The sequence below is a fragment of the Pinus tabuliformis genome, chromosome 6 (genome assembly GCF_031772625.1).
Source record: "Pinus tabuliformis cultivar Carrire ecotype Pingquan chromosome 6, CPIR1, whole genome shotgun sequence".
Lineage (NCBI taxonomy): Eukaryota > Viridiplantae > Streptophyta > Pinopsida > Pinales > Pinaceae > Pinus > Pinus tabuliformis.
This window is the reverse complement of record NC_142292.1, coordinates 54,101,311-54,120,007: the sequence shown is the minus strand read 5'-3', so window position 1 is coordinate 54,120,007 and position 18,697 is coordinate 54,101,311. Positions and strand designations below refer to the sequence as shown.

At 39.6% G+C, this 18,697-nt stretch overlaps 1 protein-coding gene and 1 pseudogene across 1 annotated transcript in view; one reads left to right on the top strand and one right to left on the bottom strand.

Annotated features, from left to right (window-relative positions):
- Positions 1–18,697, bottom strand: part of LOC149257187 (protein AE7-like 1) — a 112,916-nt gene that overhangs the window by 3,408 nt on the left and 90,811 nt on the right. The gene's annotated exons all lie outside the window — the stretch shown is intronic.
- Positions 15,981–18,562, top strand: LOC149257188 (uncharacterized; annotated as a pseudogene).

The window sequence follows — 18,697 nt, the reverse complement described above, 5'->3', positions numbered from 1 at the left end:
ACCATTTCCATGAGAGGTAGTCGTAACTGACTAATTTCTCATGATTTTTGAATAGTTCACTTAGCACTCATTGCATCGGGTGATGCTCACAGGGGTGAAGAAGTGGGATTGAAACTAGTGAAATGAATCACATAGCATCAATCATCACTTCCGGGGCTTGCACCCGGTAACCAGGACTTCCCAAGAGGTCACCCATCCCAGAACTCCTCTGGCTCAAGCGCGCTTAACTGTGGAGTTTTCCCCACAATCAAGCCCACTTAGCTTGCTACCCCATTTGCAAAAACTTAGCAAGTATTGCGCCTCATGAACCATTCAAGTAGAGATTCCTTGACTCTTTTTGAATTTAAGTATGGGGGTTTACGCAGTGCATTATATTAGATATCATTTTTGGGATTCAACTGCGTTAAGTAAGTCATTCACGTATGACCATTTCCATGAGAGGTAGTCGTAACTGACTAATTTCTCATGATTTTTGAATAGTTCACTTAGCACTCAAAAAGGAGACATCAACCAACCTAGTTGAATCATGAATGTTTTCAAGAGTATAAGTTGTTGGAAAATCAAGAGACTTGTAGATTATATATGATTTTCCTTGAATTGATAATTACTTGTGATATTAGTTGGCCTTTTATTACTTCTTTAGTTCTTGTTCATCAAGCAATTACCAAAAAACGATGAAGATCACAAAAGAGACAAAGAACACAGGATATAGGCTCCAAGCCAAGGCAAAACCCCTCCAAGGGGAAAACCTATAAAGAAATGCTTCTCTTCTTATAGAATTTTCTTACAATGAGACTTCCAAGACCTAAAGACCAAAGCCCAAAATCCTCCCAAGCACCAAGTCAGCCCCCAATAAGATCTTCTTCAAGGCAGCTTCCAAACTTCGACCTTCTACAGCTTCGCTCTAGAAATTCAGCCTTGCAACTACTCCTCAGAATTTCAACCCTGCAATTTCGGCCTCCTACAACTGCAACTACACAGAAACCCTAACTTTGCACGTGTAGACAGAGAGAGAGAGATTATCCCAAGAAACTTTGATTCTTCTTTTCTTCATCCTTCTAGCTCTTTTTCTCCTTTGCTATTGCAGATCGAACTTGTGATGAGTGAGCGTCTCAAATGAGGTCGAGCTCCTTGTATTTATAGCCTCCTTGAGGGGTCGAATAGCCCTCCCTTGGGTCAACTTGTCCTTGACTAGGGCCGACTTGGTCTTGGAGAAATAAATGGCTTTTTCTTGACAAAATAAATATTTTTCTTTTGTTACAATGAGTCCAAATGGGACTATAATACATGACATAATTTCTTCTTTGTCCTAGAAAGACCTATAAGCACAAAGAACATGCTTTTGACCTAAACTTGAGCATGAAACCCATGCATAACATAAAAATAAAATTTTATTTTCTTTCTTTTACTTTCTTTATACAAGATATACAATGTCATGATTATACAAAGGTCATTATGAAGATCGAACCTAGTTACAATTTCCAACACTCCCTCTTAACTAGGGAGGTATTCATAATCCCAACATGTAGTACAAGGAATCTCATTCCTGAAGCATTATCATAAAAAGAGTTGGATTGATAAGCCATCTTTATCAAGCATCTAAGGCGTTAACTAGACATCATGTTGGGAGGCTTTATGTGAGTTGCCACACAACCTCTATGGCACATACGCTATCCAGATGTTTGTCGGGTATGTCCATTTACTATCCTTATCTTGGATTTCCAATCCTAAATCCTCAAAAAATATCAATCCTCTTCGACTACTCTTGTCTTGGATGCCCTACCTCATCCTCAAAGAGTATTGGTCTACAACTTCTTTCCCTGGATTCTTCAATCCATAAGAAGTTTCAATCTTAGATGCTTACCCAATCCTCTGGACTCCATTCTTTCTTTATGGCCTTCACTAAGACAAGAACTATCCAAAATCACTATGTCTCAATTAGGGAAGAGATGTCTACAAAACCAAGCTTACCTCTTAGGTACTCAAGCTTCTTGTTTGGTAATGCTTTAGTCAGAATATATGCTACATGATCGTCTATAGGTAGATAATGCAGCTCTATGACTCCATTACATACCAAGTTTTTGATGTAGTGGTACTTACTATTTTTATGCTTCTTTCTAGCATGAAACATTAGGTCTTCAATCAATATTATGCAACTTTCATTTTCACAATGTATGTGTGTAGGATGCGTGTAGGGCTAAGCAGTCCTTCAAACAAATATGATGATAACTTCCTGAGAAAAATTGCTTCCCGACAGACTTCGCTTGCAGCAACATACTCAGCCTCAACATTACTTAGAGCAACGGTATCTTGCTTTGTACTCATTCATGAGACCAAGGAAGATCCTAAGCTAAAGCATCCACCTGTTCTGCTTCTCCAATCTATCTCACTGCCACCCCATTCGGAATCTATATATCCCATGAGTTGAATCTCATTACCATTATAATGAAGGCAATGATGTATAGTTCCACGCAAATATCTTAAGATGTGCTTGGATGCAATCCAATGATCATGTTTTGGCTCCATCTGAAATTGACTGAGGACATTTACTACAAAACAAATGTCCAGTCTAGTGTTTACCAAATACATCAAGGACCCAATCAACTGTTTGTAGCAAGTAGGATCCAAAGGACTAGAATATGAACTCCTCAAATTCTTTAGATTGGTAATCATAGGAGTCATCATGCCAAATTTTTTAATAATCTTGATCACATATTTCCCCTGACCAAGATATATTTTACACGGATTTTGCTAAACTTCTAGTCTCAAGTAGTAATACATAATCCCAAGATCCTTAATATCAAACTCAGTTGCTAACTATTTCTTGCATTCATGAATTCGATGCTCTACACCTATAAGATGTAGATCATCCACATACAAGAGTATGACAATTGGTTCACCTTGGACCACCTTTATGTATATGTTAGGGTCTATAGAACTCTTGGTAAAACCAAGCATTGATAGGTATGCATCCATTCTAGCATACCAAGCTTTAGGTGCTTGCTTTAAGCCATATAGAGCTTTCTTCAGTCTACAGACATGAGTCTCCTTCTGATTTATTTCAAATCCTTGAGGTTGTTCAATGTAAACCTCTTCATCAATAGTCCTGTTTAGAAAAGTTGTCTTAACATCCATTTGATGGATGCTCCATCCCATAGCAGCCAAAGAAACAAGTGATCTAATTGTTGTATATCAAGTTGTAGGAGCAAAGGTTTCTTCGTAATCAATACCTTCTTTCTATGAGAAGCCTCTTGCTACAAACCTTGCTTTGTATTTATCAATGCTCCCATTTGCACCATAATTTATCTTATATATCCATTTTGAAGTGACTATCAATTTGTCACTTGGCCTAGGAACAATATCCCAAATATAATTCTTTATGATAGACTAGTATTCTTCCTGCATAGCATTCCTTCACTATTGATGTTTAGTTGCATCTTCATAGGAGGACGGTTCAACTTCAATGAGTTTCATCATATATGCAGCATATCCAAAATATCTCTTCGGTCTTTTGCTTTCTCTAAAGGTCCCCTTTGTTGTGTGTCCTTCTGCTTCTTGTAGAGTAGTTCTCAACCAAGCAAGCCTCTTTCGGTTTTCAAGAACAATTACTTGTTGCACAAGCTCACTAAGACCTTCAATATCTTCTTGATTTGATGTTGGATCTTGACCATCATTTTCCCTTGAGATATCCTCAAAGATAGGTATCTCTTCTTCATCAGAATCGACTAGAACATCCTTTGATTTCTTGTAAGCTATACTTTCATCAAAGATGACATCCCTGCTTACTTCAATCTGACGATCCTCCTTAATATAGATTTTGTATGCCTTTGATGAAGCACTATACCCAACAAAGATGCCCTTCATACTGGTAGGATCCAACTTCTTCCTTTTGTCCTTCGGTATATGAATATAAATAGGACACCCAAATATTCGAAGATGATCCACATTCGGCTTCTTTCTTGTAAATGCTTCTTTTGGAGTCATGTTGTTGAGAATCTTGTGAGGACTTTGGTTTTGCAAGTAAACAGTTGTCACACATGCTTCTCCTCATAGGAATTGAGGGAGATCTTGGTAATGTAGCATGGCCTTGACACATTCTTCAAGCACACCATTATGTTCAGGATTATAAGGAACAATGAGCTCCTTCTTAATCCCTACTTCCTTGCAAAAGGTTATGAGTTCTTTGGAGGTATATTCTCCACCATTGTCAAATCTTAGAATCTTGATCTTTCTTTCTGTCAGATTTTCCACTTCATCCTTGAATTCCTGAAACTTCTTGAATACCTCATCCTTTCTCTTGAGGAGGTATAACCAATGTTTTAAAACTCGGACTTGACTCGGAACTAGCAGAGGGTCAACTCTGACTAAGTATTGACTCGGACTAGTTGATTCCAATGACTCGGTCTTTCTAGAAAGTACATTAAATATTTAATTTTTAATGAAAAATCAAATTTTTAAAGATTTTCATTCATGTTTCCAAACTCAAAGCATTAGAATAATAGAGAGAAGACAACACTTGATCAAAGTATGCTCGTGAATAGATCTATTATATCAAAATGACAACCAGTGCACTGTCCAATACATGTAATATTTAGAGATCAGAACAAAAACATATAACAAATGTTGCTCCAAAAACCAACTCCTCGATGTTGCTCCAAAGATTGCCCAAGAACCTCCTAAATGTTGCTCCAAAACCAACTCCAACTGCTCACAAACTCCTCACAAATGCAATGAGATAGCTGTGAGGAAATATGAGGGGGTTGGGTCACCTTTACAAGCGTGGGAGAGGAGTAGAGGGGCTACAAAATAGTTTAAACAAAAAAAATTCATTTCAAGTCTGCTCAGCTTGACTTGTTTTCCCGCCATCGAGACCGGCCGGATTAAGTCGACCTTGGTCGATCTGCTCAATCCATTACGAACCGGTCGTGTCGGTGATTAACTCGATTGGTTCAGTAATGGATTGGGAGGCTTTACTGGGAATTGCTTGATCAACTAGGCCAAGTCTGAGCCAGACCGACCTAGTTTTAAACTATGGGTATCACCAAGTTTTCTTTGAGAAATCATCAATGAAAGTTACATAATATTGATGTCCACCGAGGGACTTTACTACCATAGGACCACATACGTCAGAGTTTATGAGATCTAGAACTTCCTTAGATCTAGTATCACTTCTTACAAATGGCTTCTTCACGTTTTTGCCTACAGCGCAACCCTTACAAGTTCCTTCATGTTCTTCCTTCAATTCAGGGATGCCATTTGACTTAGAAATGGAAAAATTCAATAATGAAGGTGTCCATATCTTGTAGGACATAGTTTGAAAGGGTTCACATCCAAGTGAACTAGGGCTGGAGATAAAGGTATAAAAAGCCTATATAATTTTCCCTCACGAATTCCAATCACCTTATCATCATCAATACTAGAGCCTTTGAATTCCAATCACCTTAGCATCATCAATACTAGAGCCCTTACCCCAAACCAAAACCTTGCCATCAACAAAAGTTATTATATCACCCTTATCCTCTAGACAAGAAATAGAAAGTAAGTATTTCTTCAAACCTGGACCATATAGGATGTTATAAAGATGAATACTTTCACCAAATTCAAGCTCCAATGAAGTAGATACAATCCCTTTCGCTGCATAGCTCTACTTGCCTAGAGTGCAAGTTGCAACCCTTATAAGTTCCTTCATCTTCTTCATTCAATTTGGGGATGCCATTGACCATTTGACTTAGAGATGGCTAAATCCGATAAAGAAGTGTCCATATCTTCTATGCCATAGTTCAGAAGTGTTCACATCCAAGTGAACTAGGGCTTGAGATAGAAGTGTCAAAATTCTATACAATGTTCCCTCATGAATCCCAATCACCCTAAAAGCATCAATACTAGAGCCCTTACCCTCAAGGAAATCTTCATCTCCCAGGTACCAAAGTATATTTCTTGGTTATTGCTATTCTTGTACAAACTTTGGGCACATGGCAAAAGATTGTAGGGCATATCACAAAGACAAACATAATGGTCCCTGTCAATCACCTAGAAGCAATTTTGCAAGAAGAAGTCATGATTACTTATTCATAAACAAGATGGAGTCCTTCAATTGCCATAACATTGGACATATGGTGCATGATTGTAACTTGACTTGGGTCCCTACAAAAGCTAGAACCATGACAACCAAGCCAGAAAAGAAAGTCACTCAAGTATGGAGAAGGAAGCAAATTGGATCTGAAAGTCTCTTGAACACTCAAGCCAACAACACATGTTGTTAATTTGATAAAGACATCTTTGGTAGATATGATATTCCAAATTTTGATGATGAAATTCTGCCAAAAAGGAGACCATGCATACTATTAGGGGGAGCTTATGATTCATAACAATTCTTGCAGAAGTTATCCAAGAAGAGCCCTATAAAACCCTTGATGAGTCACACATGGACAATTTCGAAAGCAACTCCATTGAAGAACATGATCCCTTACTCATCCGATGGAATAATGTTGAGGATCTCTTCCATTTGATCACTAAGCAAGTAATCTTTCTTGAGCTATAGGAGTTTATGTAGACAAGGGGAGTTGGTTCATCCATGAAGAAATGCAACATGGACCATATTGCCAGATGAAAGAGCACCATGACAAGGGGGGTAACATACCTATGAAGAAATATTATTGATGAAGAAAAGAAGTAGCTTGACAGGGGGAGTAACATACCTATGAAGAACTATTATTGATGAAGAAAAAAAGCAACTTGACAGGGAGAGTACTTGGGCACCCCGGTTTCTATTGATGTCGAAGGGGGAGAGAATCTTGAAAGAGCAAGAATATTGCCATCAATGACAAAGGGGGAGATTGTTGGTCAAGGTTGTCATTGATGTCAATATGGCATTGTTGGAGATGGAAAATATTCTTGTGATGCTTGAATAACCCTTTTGAGATGTTAGGAGAAAACCCTAAGCATGAAGATGTTCAAGTCACATGATGCATATATTCCCTAGCTATATTTATGATGTATGATTTAATGATGAACAATTAAGCCCTAGCCTACTCTAGAATTGCTTGTTGATGAACCCTAACCCTAGAGGTTGTGCAAACCATACATGAGAAAACCTTTTTCATTTGATGAAACCCTAACCCTAATCCTAGCAAACCCTTTACCCTAATTCCTATTTCTGAATGACCTAATTTCCTATTCCTATTCCTATCTCTCTATATTCAAAAAATCATTCTAAGAAACCCTAATCTTGTCCTTGGAAACAATTCCCTAATTCATAAATTATTAAACCCTAACTCCTAAATTCCATAATTCCTAAAATCCTATTCTTATCCCTCCTTCAATTAAATCCTAATAAAAATCATGAAACTCTAAAAAGTTATTCAAAAATAATTATTATTTAAAAAATAAAATAAAAAACCTCAAAACACTTATTTAGCTACCCATCCCTTAACATTCTATCATAATAAATTTATTAATTAAATACATTATAATACTACCTCCACAACATGCATACTTTTAGAAAAGGGATGCTACATAAATAATATCGGACAACAAAATATTTCCAAGATACACGTTGGACGTTGGTCGTGTAGATGTTGGACGCTGGACGCATTACACGACTCCACCAATTCGTACGTCGGTTGCATGAGCAGAAGTCGGCTACCTATATAGCCAATTGTCGTGTCTCTTTAATTCACATTGGTATATATGTATATGTTACATGGATTCGTAAAACACATTACCGCAAAGCAAAAATACATTTGCAGGAAAAGCGAGGATCACTTAAGAGTAATTCATATCTCGTGAACTCTTGAAGAGATGCAAAAATAAATTTGAAACCTCTATACAACCTTTGTGAAGATACTTGCAGACCTGTGGGTAGCGAAGTCATAAATGAAGTCTGAAATACGCACTTGAAATATTATAAACATGTTTGGGTTGCAAAACAGAGATCAGTGGAGGAATTTATTACATAATTTCTCAAGACCTGTGGAGTGATATATAGAGCTTGCAAACCTGTGAAAAATATAGTGGCGTGTTTACGAACCTGTATAGTTACCATAACACCTCGACTCTGTAAAGAGAAGACTATACCATGGACCTCATAAATTTAGATCTGTGGGCAATGGAGAAGCCCAGATCTGCATAAACTCAGTCTTGTAGCAGCTAGCCTCAGTAAATCCGACTTGTGGGAAGATTGAAGCTCTATTGTCTGTATAGTCACCATATAGCCCATAACAGTGGACAATTACTACTACAAAGGCTCAGACTTAGTGGTGTGTGGAGCTCATCTCTTAACCAGCATTTGGATTATTCATCTATAGGAGGTTGGACCTGTGGACAAGTCAATTGTAGAAGCTCAGATTAATAGCCTAGAACTGCGATTCAAATCACACAACAGCTTAGACTTATCTCATAATTGCTAACTGTGTTAGCTCGGTATTAGTAAAGTGGCTCGGAGAAACTACACCTTAGATAACAACCTTCTAGAAGGCTCGGACTTGGTGCAAACTTCAGAAGGCTCTGCGCTACACCTTACACCTGTGATAACTTACGAACTTTTAGGACAGTAGCAAGCTTAAAATAACAAACTAGAGGAGCAAACCTAGTGCAGCATAGTGAAGAATCTTGGAAAACATCTTGGAGTACCTTGAAGACATATTGAAGATTTGTGGAGATCATCGGAGACCATGATATCATCATGAGGTGATTTGGAGATTCTTGTTTTGGGTACTATGAATAACCGCGGAGACACTTTCATGTGAAGAACAAGGTTGTCATTGATGATGTAACGTGGAGACTAAGGGAAGGCATAGCTGAAGATTGACAGGGCTCGTTGAAGAAGACATTGGGAGCCACGAAGTATAACCAAACATATCTTGATGAAGTTAAGCTAAGGGTTGGAGCCCAAGAAGTTGGAGCCTCGAAAAGACAAGGTTGGTGCCTTGGAGGATAGGGTTGGAGCCATAGAGGATCGGAGTCCTCAAGAAACCAGGTCAGAGCCTGAAGCAGATATAGGTATGGAGCCCTTGAGGTTGGTGCCTCAAAATTGACAAGGTTGGAGCCTTGGAAGTCCAAGTCGGTGCTTGGAAAATATAGCTTGAAGCCTAGGAGATTGAAGATCGGTGTCCAAGGGAAGGGAGGTGAGTCCAATTAGCCACCCTAAGAAATCTAAAAGCAAAATCCCCAATTCTTAAGTTTGTTAACTTCCTTGCAAGGCTAAGAGCAACCTCCACAATCCAGAATTTGTATCTCATCAACACACTTATGGGATGCTAGTCATGCCCACGACCTCATTCACAATGCTCCTTTCTTCTCTCAACTGGCATGCATGGTTAGCCTGTTTGTCAGCTTCATGATTATTTCCTCTAAGAATATGGAAGAAAGACACCAATTCGAAGGAGGGGATCAGCGCTTGTGATCTCTTGATTATTTGGTTGAAGGTAGTGTTTTTCGCTGATGAAGCATATATCATATGCCTAATAATTATCATCGAGTCTCCTAATACTTGTATCGTTTTATGCCCTTATTTTGAGCCAATTTGAGGCCTAGGAACAAGCCATACGCTTTTGTTTGGTTGTTGGTCTTCCATCCCAGCCCCCAAGCATATTTATATTCAATGATTCCTTCGGGATTGATGAGAATCCCTCCCCCTCCAGCCACCCCACAAGTGAGAATCACTTTTACAGTGAAGTTACTTTATAAATGAAATTTGCATGCAAAAATAACTTTAAAATAAATATTAAATCATTTTATAGTGATTCAATTTTACATGACAAATGAAATTGTTGGAATTTCTAAGTCTAACTCGTTAGAAACCATTCATGTACTTTCTAATTTATTCCTACCTACTTGTTCTATTAAGTAACAAGTTATTTACCATGTAAATACTGGAAATAAATACAAGTACATGCTCAACATATTACAGATCATCAACTGAAGGAAATAGAAACAAACACACAAGTGACATCATTATTTTTGGAATAATGTCCTCGGAAAAACCCAATGCGAGAAAACCGGTGCAGCTATCTAAGGGTTTTATTATTAAGCAATTCTTTTCTAAGTACACTGGGTGCCAAACTGGCTGACCCGACAGAGACAAAAAAATCTGGCAACAATACCTCTCTTCGAAAACAGGTATTTGGAAAGCCTACTCCATGAAATCCCTCTCCAGCACAATTTGAAGCTCAGCGCCAGCCCTGCTGGCCTCTACGTCAGCCTAAAACCCTCTGCATTAGCCTACTGAGGCTCTGTGCAGCCTCTCTGGCTCTCTGCGTCACTCCTATAGCCTCTACGTGGATGATGTAGGCCCTTCTGGCTTTGCGAAGTCTCTGCTGCCTCTGTGTGGCTCCCTTTGGCTCTGCATCTGCCTCTCTCTGCTTCTGCATTGGTCTCTCAGCACTGTCCCTGCCTCTTTGCCTCGTACTCACTGCCCCTCGCTGCAAATGATCACTAATTCTACCTCTCTTAGCAAACCCCGCTCTAGAGAATAGAATCACTGATCACTCTAGTGTATTCTCCAAGTGACCCTCAAGCCTCCTCTTATACTGTTCTCGTTGACAAATCAACGGACGAGATCAAGTCCCTAATCGACGGCTAAGATTAGATCCGACTTGATCCATGTCTTTTGGACCATTCTAACATAGTTTTATATTAATTTACATTAATATTTTAATTTCCCTAAGTTTAGACTGAGGGACTCCATTAAAAATATTAATTATTTTAATATTTATTTAATTGTTTAGAATTTTCCCAAACCCTTTCTGAGTATTGGAAATCTCACGTGCCCTAACCTCTCCAGCAAATTTCGTGGCTAGAGCACATCCGATGCTACCCCAAATCAACACTCCCTCTTAGCGAGGATTGTGCTCTAACAATACTCCTTACTGAGTATCACTCTGATCATCTAGCATCGGTCCCTGTGCTGATGCTAGGCTTGCTGCCCATCATCCTCTACACTGTTGCATCATGTACTGTTGCCCATCATCCTCTACACTGTTGCATCATGTACGGTTGCCCATCATCCTCTACACTTTTGCATCATGTACTGTTGCCCATCATCCTCTACACTTTTGCATCATGTACTGTTGCCCATCATCCTCTACATTGTTGCATCATGTACTGCTGCCCATATCTTTGCCATTGCCATTGTTGTATCTATACGATAGCTCCCTCTGCATCTGTGTTGCTGCCCATGGCCCTGCCACTGCTGCATCTGCACTGCATCTCCTCTAACATGTTGCATCGTGCTGTCCATAGCACTACCACTGTTAACTACTGCACTACAACTCAGTTACTGAGAAGTAAGTAACTGATCTCCCAACTCTGACCTCTCTGTCAGGCTAGAGTACTCTTGATGTTGAAGCTCTCTCTGCCACTGACAATTGCTCCCTCTCTAACCTCTGCGCTGCTACAACAACTCCCTGCATCTCACACCGTTGCACACCTCTCTGTGCCATCCTACACTGGTGCAACACTCCCATGCCTCTCGCACTGTTGCAGCCTGCTAGCCTCGCGCTATCCTGGGAATTTTGCACTGTAGCTCTCTATGTCGCTTCATCCACATTCGTCTCTACCCACATCCGCCAGTCCTGCTACTCCTCTTCGGGGCGCCCGTAGCAAGGTATAATCCAAGAGGTTGGGTACCTCGAGGATCCTGCCCCTCATCGCCTGTAGTCCGTCTGACTACAGCTCGATGTCTCCCCACTTCCGCTCAAGTGGCATGTGTGCACTCATGGCACAGTCATCATCTATCTCCACTTCTTTCTCTGCCCTTGCTGGCGCTACCTTGGTCTTAGAGGCCTCTCCCTTGTTCTTCTTCCTTGGACACTAGGTCGCATAATGACCCAGCTCCCCACAATGGAAGCATTTGATCTTGGAGAGGTCCTTCTTCTTCCGTTTCTCTTGCTTTCCCTCAGATGCTAGGGAAACATCCTCCTCCTCCTCCTTCTTGACTCTGATCCCCTTGTCGCTGCTTCCTGCCTTGCTTAGCCTTCTGATCTCTTCTTGGCGAAGAGTCGCCCACATTTCCTCCCAATGTGGAAGGGTCACTCTGCCCAGTATACTCTGGACAAATACCTCCCAGTCTTCTGAGACTGCATTCAGGGTTGTTCTCACCATCAATTCCTGATCCAGCGTGGCCCCTATGGAAGTCAGCTGATCCCGGATCTCATTCAGTCGACCAAGGAAGGCGTCAATCGATTCTCCTTTCTTCATCTGGTATGACCGCAATTGATTTTCTAGTATCATCCTTCTCTACACAAAAGTATGTTGGAACACTTTCTTTAGGGCCTCCCACATCTCATTTGTCGTTTCCTTCTCGGCAATGTGTGGTACTACATGATCCTTGACCCCGTCAAGGATGATGCTCTTGGCCCTCGCCATTGCCTTCTCGTACTCGTCGTTATCAGCTAGGTCAACTAAGATTGCTATCGTCCTCAAGGCAAAGTGCTTGACACGATTTCTGTCAAGTACGGATAAGATTTTGGCCTTCTAGACTGCAAAGTTTGAGGCTCCGTCCAATCTGTCCTGGTCTCTTACTCCATGTAGTGCCATGCTGCTCTTCTACTTCCCTCCTAGACGTTCTCAATGTGACTCCCTTTGAGCCTTGATTTCCCTCCTGGAAACCCTTCTGCCGATGTCGAGATGCCCCCTACTCTGATTTTTTGTGCAACTGCACCACTGATCCGGATTTCTTGGCTAGAAACCCTCGGTAACAACTCCCTCCTCCTTGGCCTTGCCCTGTTAGGTACTGTTCTGACTACAGTACCCCACCAGCTCCACTCTACAACTTACCCACAGCCTCCTAAACCCCAGCAACCTGAAGGTGAGAGCTCCTAGGCTCTACGCAGTCCCGGCACCGACAAACTAGCTCCCTCAGCCAATTGCGTTAGCCCTCCTGGCCTCTGCGTGAGCCTATCTTTGCCTCCTTCAGCCTCTGCGCAACCTCTTCTTGGCTCGAACTTGATGACACAGGCACTGCATCACCCCTTCCTTGCTGCTTTGCTGCTAGGAACAGCTTCTGTCACTCGGGACAGTTGTTTTCTGCTATTGTTGCTCTGCTCTGCTGATGTCCTTAATTCTCTTGTGATCTGTAACCACGCTCTGATACCATGTTGGAATTTCTAAGTCTAACCCGTTAGAAACCCTTCATGTACTTTCTGATTTATTCCTACCTACTTGTTCTGTTAAATAACAAGTTATTTACCATGTAAATACTAGAAATAAATACAAGTACATGCTCAACATATTACAGATCATCAACTGAAGGAAATAGAAACAAGCACACAAGTGACACCGTTATTTTTGGACTAATGTCCCCAGAAAAACCCAATGTGGGAAAACCGGTGCAGCTATCTGAGGGTTTTATTATTAAGCAATCCTTTTCTGAGTACAATGGGCGCCAAACTAGCTAAACCGACAGAGATAAAAAAATCTGGCAGCAATAACTCTCTTCGGAAACAGGTATTCGGAAAGCCTACTCCACGAAATCCCTCTCTAGCACAATCTGAAGCTCAGCGTCAACCCTGCTAGTCTCTACGTCAGCCTACTGAGGCTTTGTGCAGCCTCTCTGGCTCTCTGCGTCAATCATGCAGCCTCTACGTGGATGACGCAAGCCCTTCTGGCTCTGCGAAGTCTCCACTGCCTCTGCGTGGCTCCCTCTGGCTCTGCATCTGCCTCTCTCTGCTTCTGCGTTGGTCTCTCGGCACTATCCCTACCTCTCTACCTCATACTCACTGCCCCTCGCTGCAACTGATCACTAATTCTATCTCTCTTAGCAAACCCCGCTCTAGAGAATAGAATCATTGATCACTCTGGTGTATTCTCCAAGTGACCCTCAAGCCTCCTCTTATACTTTTCTCGTTGACAAATCAACAACCGAGATTAAGTCCCTAATCGACGGCTAAGATTAGATCTGGCTTGATCCATGTCTTTTGGACCATTCTAACATAGTTTTATATTAATTTACATTAATATTTTAATTTCCCTAAGTTTAGACTTAGGGACTCCATTAAAAATATTAATTATTTTAATATTTCCCTAATTGTTTAGAATCTACCCAAACCCTTCTGGGTATTGGAAATCTCATGTTCCCTAGCCTCTCCACCAAATTTCGTGGCTAGAGCACATCCGATGCTACCAAATCAACAGAAATGCACTTTACAATAAAGTTAAGAAATAACTTAAGTTTGCATGAACTTTTTCAAGACATAACTTAAAAAGAGATTTGAACTCAAGACCTCTTACTAAATAAACTAATTTTTAACCAAGTGAGCTAGTGCAAAAGACATAACAGTAATAGTGGAGGGAGGGGGTGGTGGTGGTGTTATTGCCTTGAACTTTGTACCTACTAGAAAAGATGTGCTCATCCAAAAACAAACAACAATTTGAAAAAAAAAAAATCCAAAACTTAACAAAGGGGCTTTTGATTTGTCGAGATCGCACAAAGCGCATGACAAAGAGGATACATAGTCAAGAAGACACTTTCCACTCTGTTTTTGATTCGCCAAGATCGCACATAGCACAAGGCAAAGAGCATACACATACCAGAAAGAGTCGCAAACCGGGAATATAAACAGAAAACCAAAATTTAAACTTTGCAAAAAATAATTTTAAAAAGGGTGTATTTCGACTATATGCTTCCACATCTTACGAAAAATGTTGTATCTCAGGCAAACGGCCACCTTTTTCGATGAAACAAAAGGCGTTTTTAGCTGAAAACTGTGTTACATACATAATGGAATAGTCGGTTAAAGGCAAAACAATACACAAATAATAGATCTCAAAAATGTGGCAATACGCGTTTCAAGCTCTCGATCACCAACCGGAGCAGTTTTTCAAACGAGCTCTATTACTATGTTTGGGTAAACAAGATATTCCATATAAAAAAAAAAACCTTTAATAACCACTCACACAACTAGATCAAAATCACAACACCAATATTTTTACGTGGTTAAAACCCTCTTTGAGGGAAACAATCCACAGCCCCAACCAACATGACCACTTGAGGCAATTGTATTAATGCAAAAGAAAATATTTTGCACCAACCTTGATCCATCTTAACTCTGGATCTACCAAGCGCTGAGAGAGATCAAATCTCTTTTCATTCTAGAAGAGGTTTGCATTTTAAGAGATTTGATCCCCCTCAGCGCTTGGTTGATCTAGAGTTAAGACGGATTTAGGCTAGTTTAATTACTAATTATAATGATTAATATACTTATTAATTTTGCTTTTTATTTTATTTTATTTTTTTAATTTATTTTTAATTTTTATTTATTTTGACCGAGTCAAAATGTTAAACAGGGCATTACAACATCTCTACTATTTATGTTTTTTATTTTATTTTTTTCAATTTATTTTTATTTGTATTTTATTTTGACCGAGTTAAAATGTTAAACATTACAACATCTCTACAAAACTAGGTTGGAGAGCGTCTCTCGGCACAACAAGAAAGTTCCCACAATCGGTCATTAGCCATGACCACCCATGTACCAATCGGGTGTTAAGCCACAGATCAGTAGCCAGTAGTATCAAGAAGAATAGAAGATGTCCGATCACTCTACGTCTAAAACATATCATGACTGTCAAATTACAATGCATACTAAAGATATGCACTTTTACCTAATAGACACATTAGACAAAGTTGAACTTAACTTACTCTTAGGTGTCTAAATATCCTAACAATATCTTCAAGTGTAAACTTTGTATTACAGGTTCATGGGTGTATTCAACATGAAAAAGTTATTGTTTCTATCAACCCTAGTAGAAAGAATAACTTCATCAATGTTGACTTGGTTGAAACATTGCATGTACCCACAAAGAACATTTAAAGCACACAGGTTGAGGGTGAAAATGTTCAAATTTTTGAATGTTTGAAAATTACCATGCATAAATATGTGTTGCATTCAGATTTTATAGATATGGATGATGTGGACATTGTTTTGGGATGTTCTTGGATGGACAATTAATATTAATGTGCAAAAGAAGTTTTTGTAGCTATGGTACAAGAAAAAGAGAATACATTGCAGGATACTTCTCTTACTAAGCAAGAAGGGCCCAAGGAAGCACATGAAGAAATCATTGCAGGGAAACAAATTGCAGTACCTAATGACACATCAAATGAAGAGACCAAGCTTGAATTAGAAGAAGTCTATAAATGCACTTGAAGAAAGGCCCTAGGAATGCAATAAATAAGAAGAAGAAGCTAGAGAGATAAATGTCTCAAAAAAATTCACATGTTGAAGAGTCAATAAAAGGAGGACAGATAGCTAAGATCACTGTATATCGCCACCCAACCACCCATAGAAACAACAGTCATGAAGGCAAGGGCATGAGCATCAACAAACTTACTATGAAATTTGAATCAACATAGAACCAGAGAGAAAACCAGTATGGAGGCACGTGGAGTACTAAAAGCAATGCGTGGAGACATCAAATTAGTACAATGAAGACATGGATCCCAAAGAAAAAGCAGAATCCATATCAAGGAAAGGACACAATTGGATCCCATATCCACATTTCACTATATGGATGGATGCTTGTGCATGGTACCAGTTGACTACATTGCTTAGTAGGTCATATTATATGGCTTCTTCCAATGTTTTGAGGAGGAAACATGCCAAGGGGGATGGAATGTAATGTACCTGTGGAGGTACCCAAGGGAATAATGAATTTAATGTGGCCATAGTACTGGAATAGACCCACTATGTAAATAAAAGGAAATAATATAATAATAAGGGGTAATTGGCATGAGGCCCCTTAAAATACTCATGAGAAAGTACAAATACACACAAGTATCATGAGTATCATTGTATTGAAGGTAGGTCGAATTGTATTGACTTGTAGCAAGCATGTCTTGTACAGTGATTCCTTCCAAAAAAGTATCTGAGGGTGTTATCCTTCCATCAAGGGTTCTTCTTCTCTCCATATTATTGGTGTTATTCACATGGCTTTGGTGTTTTAGGGTTTATCTTGAAAGTTTTATGGTGGATTCTCTCTTATATCATTGAAGTTTTACTACAAACACCTTCAGCTGCAACGCAATTTCTCCTTTATAGGGCTAGAATTGCATCCATATGTAACTAGTTCTTTGATTCAACTTATTTGCCGTATCACAAAGCTAGGATGGTATGATGATGACAGGTTTAGAGATATCGTGAAGGATTCCATGAATTCTTGAGTCAGTCAACGGCATAGCAGTATTGCATTGGTCTGAAAATTATGAATCCAATTGTTGCAGAGAGGAATCAGCCCAATCCAGGATTTCCCTTGACACATCAGTGGAAAATTGCCTGCTCTTTTAGGGATCTGGCTCTGGTCCAAATTTTCAAATATCCATAACTTCAATGCAACAGTTAAAGAATCATCTTGATAAGAGGCTAAAAGACCAAGCCTTTTCTCTTGCATGGAAATGCTTATCTGTTGATTTTGTTGGGACATCTTTGAATGAAATTTCTGAAGATCTTGGCCCTGTTCCTATTCTTTCCTCCTGGATGCCCATTTTGGGGGACACATTAACCTTGCAGCTATTTTTATTATTATTATGCTATTGTGAAGTCTCCTCTATCAGAAGAGGCTCCTGAGTATAACATGCATCTTGCTTCTGTTGGAAGGTCTTTATTCTCAAATGATACAGAACAGTCAAAGTTTCTCGCACACTTAATGACTGGAACAAAAGAAATTTTGCAAACAGGGCAAGGCCTTGCTGATCATGACAATTACCATGAGTATCATCACCTTCTTGGACATTTCAAGGTGAATTATCAGCTATCTGAGCTCATAAATGTGGAAGGTTACAATTATTGTAAAGGATTGGTTACAGAATTCACATTGAAATCTTTGTAATCATGGTAGTCGACTAACAGTAGTAGCATATATTACCTTTTAGGACTTTAGTCCAGACTAGTCACATCTGTACCATATCTAAAGAGTGACATACAACAGTAGCACATATTACCTTTTAGGACTTTAGTAGAGACTAATCACTTCTGTACCATATCTGAAGAGTGACATGCCAAGTCTCCTTGAAGAATTTGTTCCTAAATAATTGAAGGATTCATTACTTCATGGTTTGATTGTGTTCAGGCCATATTACAAGATGACCTTTCAGAGGATCCATGCATAATATTGAAACTCTACAACATCAGCTTGACCATTTTCCATAAATCTGTTGGTTTCAGAATGAGGGCAGCACTTTGTACATTACAAAACTTTTGGAAATTTGTAATGAAGACCAGAGGTAGCAATTTCTTCATGCAATAACTGGCAAACCTGGAGAGATTGTCAATCTATCACTCAACATTCATGGAACATATGCAGTACAAAAGTTGATAGAAACACTTATGACGCCACAACAGGTTTCAATGGTTACATCCTCTCTTATACCAGGTGTTACGACACTGATAAAGCACCTCAATGATAATCATGTTGTACAACATCGCCTACAGTCCCTTGGCATTAACAACAACCAGTTAAAAGTACTATTGGAAAATGTGCAAGCAGACATGGCAATGGCTGTGCCCATAAACAAGAAAGTTACCTGCTCTTGATGTTAAGGGTTTGCTTGTGGAAACCTACTTGTTTGAGAACATCCCAAAGAGCATCATCCTAATTGAAAAAGTTAAACGATGAGCACACTTATCAACCAACAGAGGACTTGGCAAGATTTAAAGCAATACTCAACATTTTGATGCTCTGGTCGGCAGGAGAAAAGAAC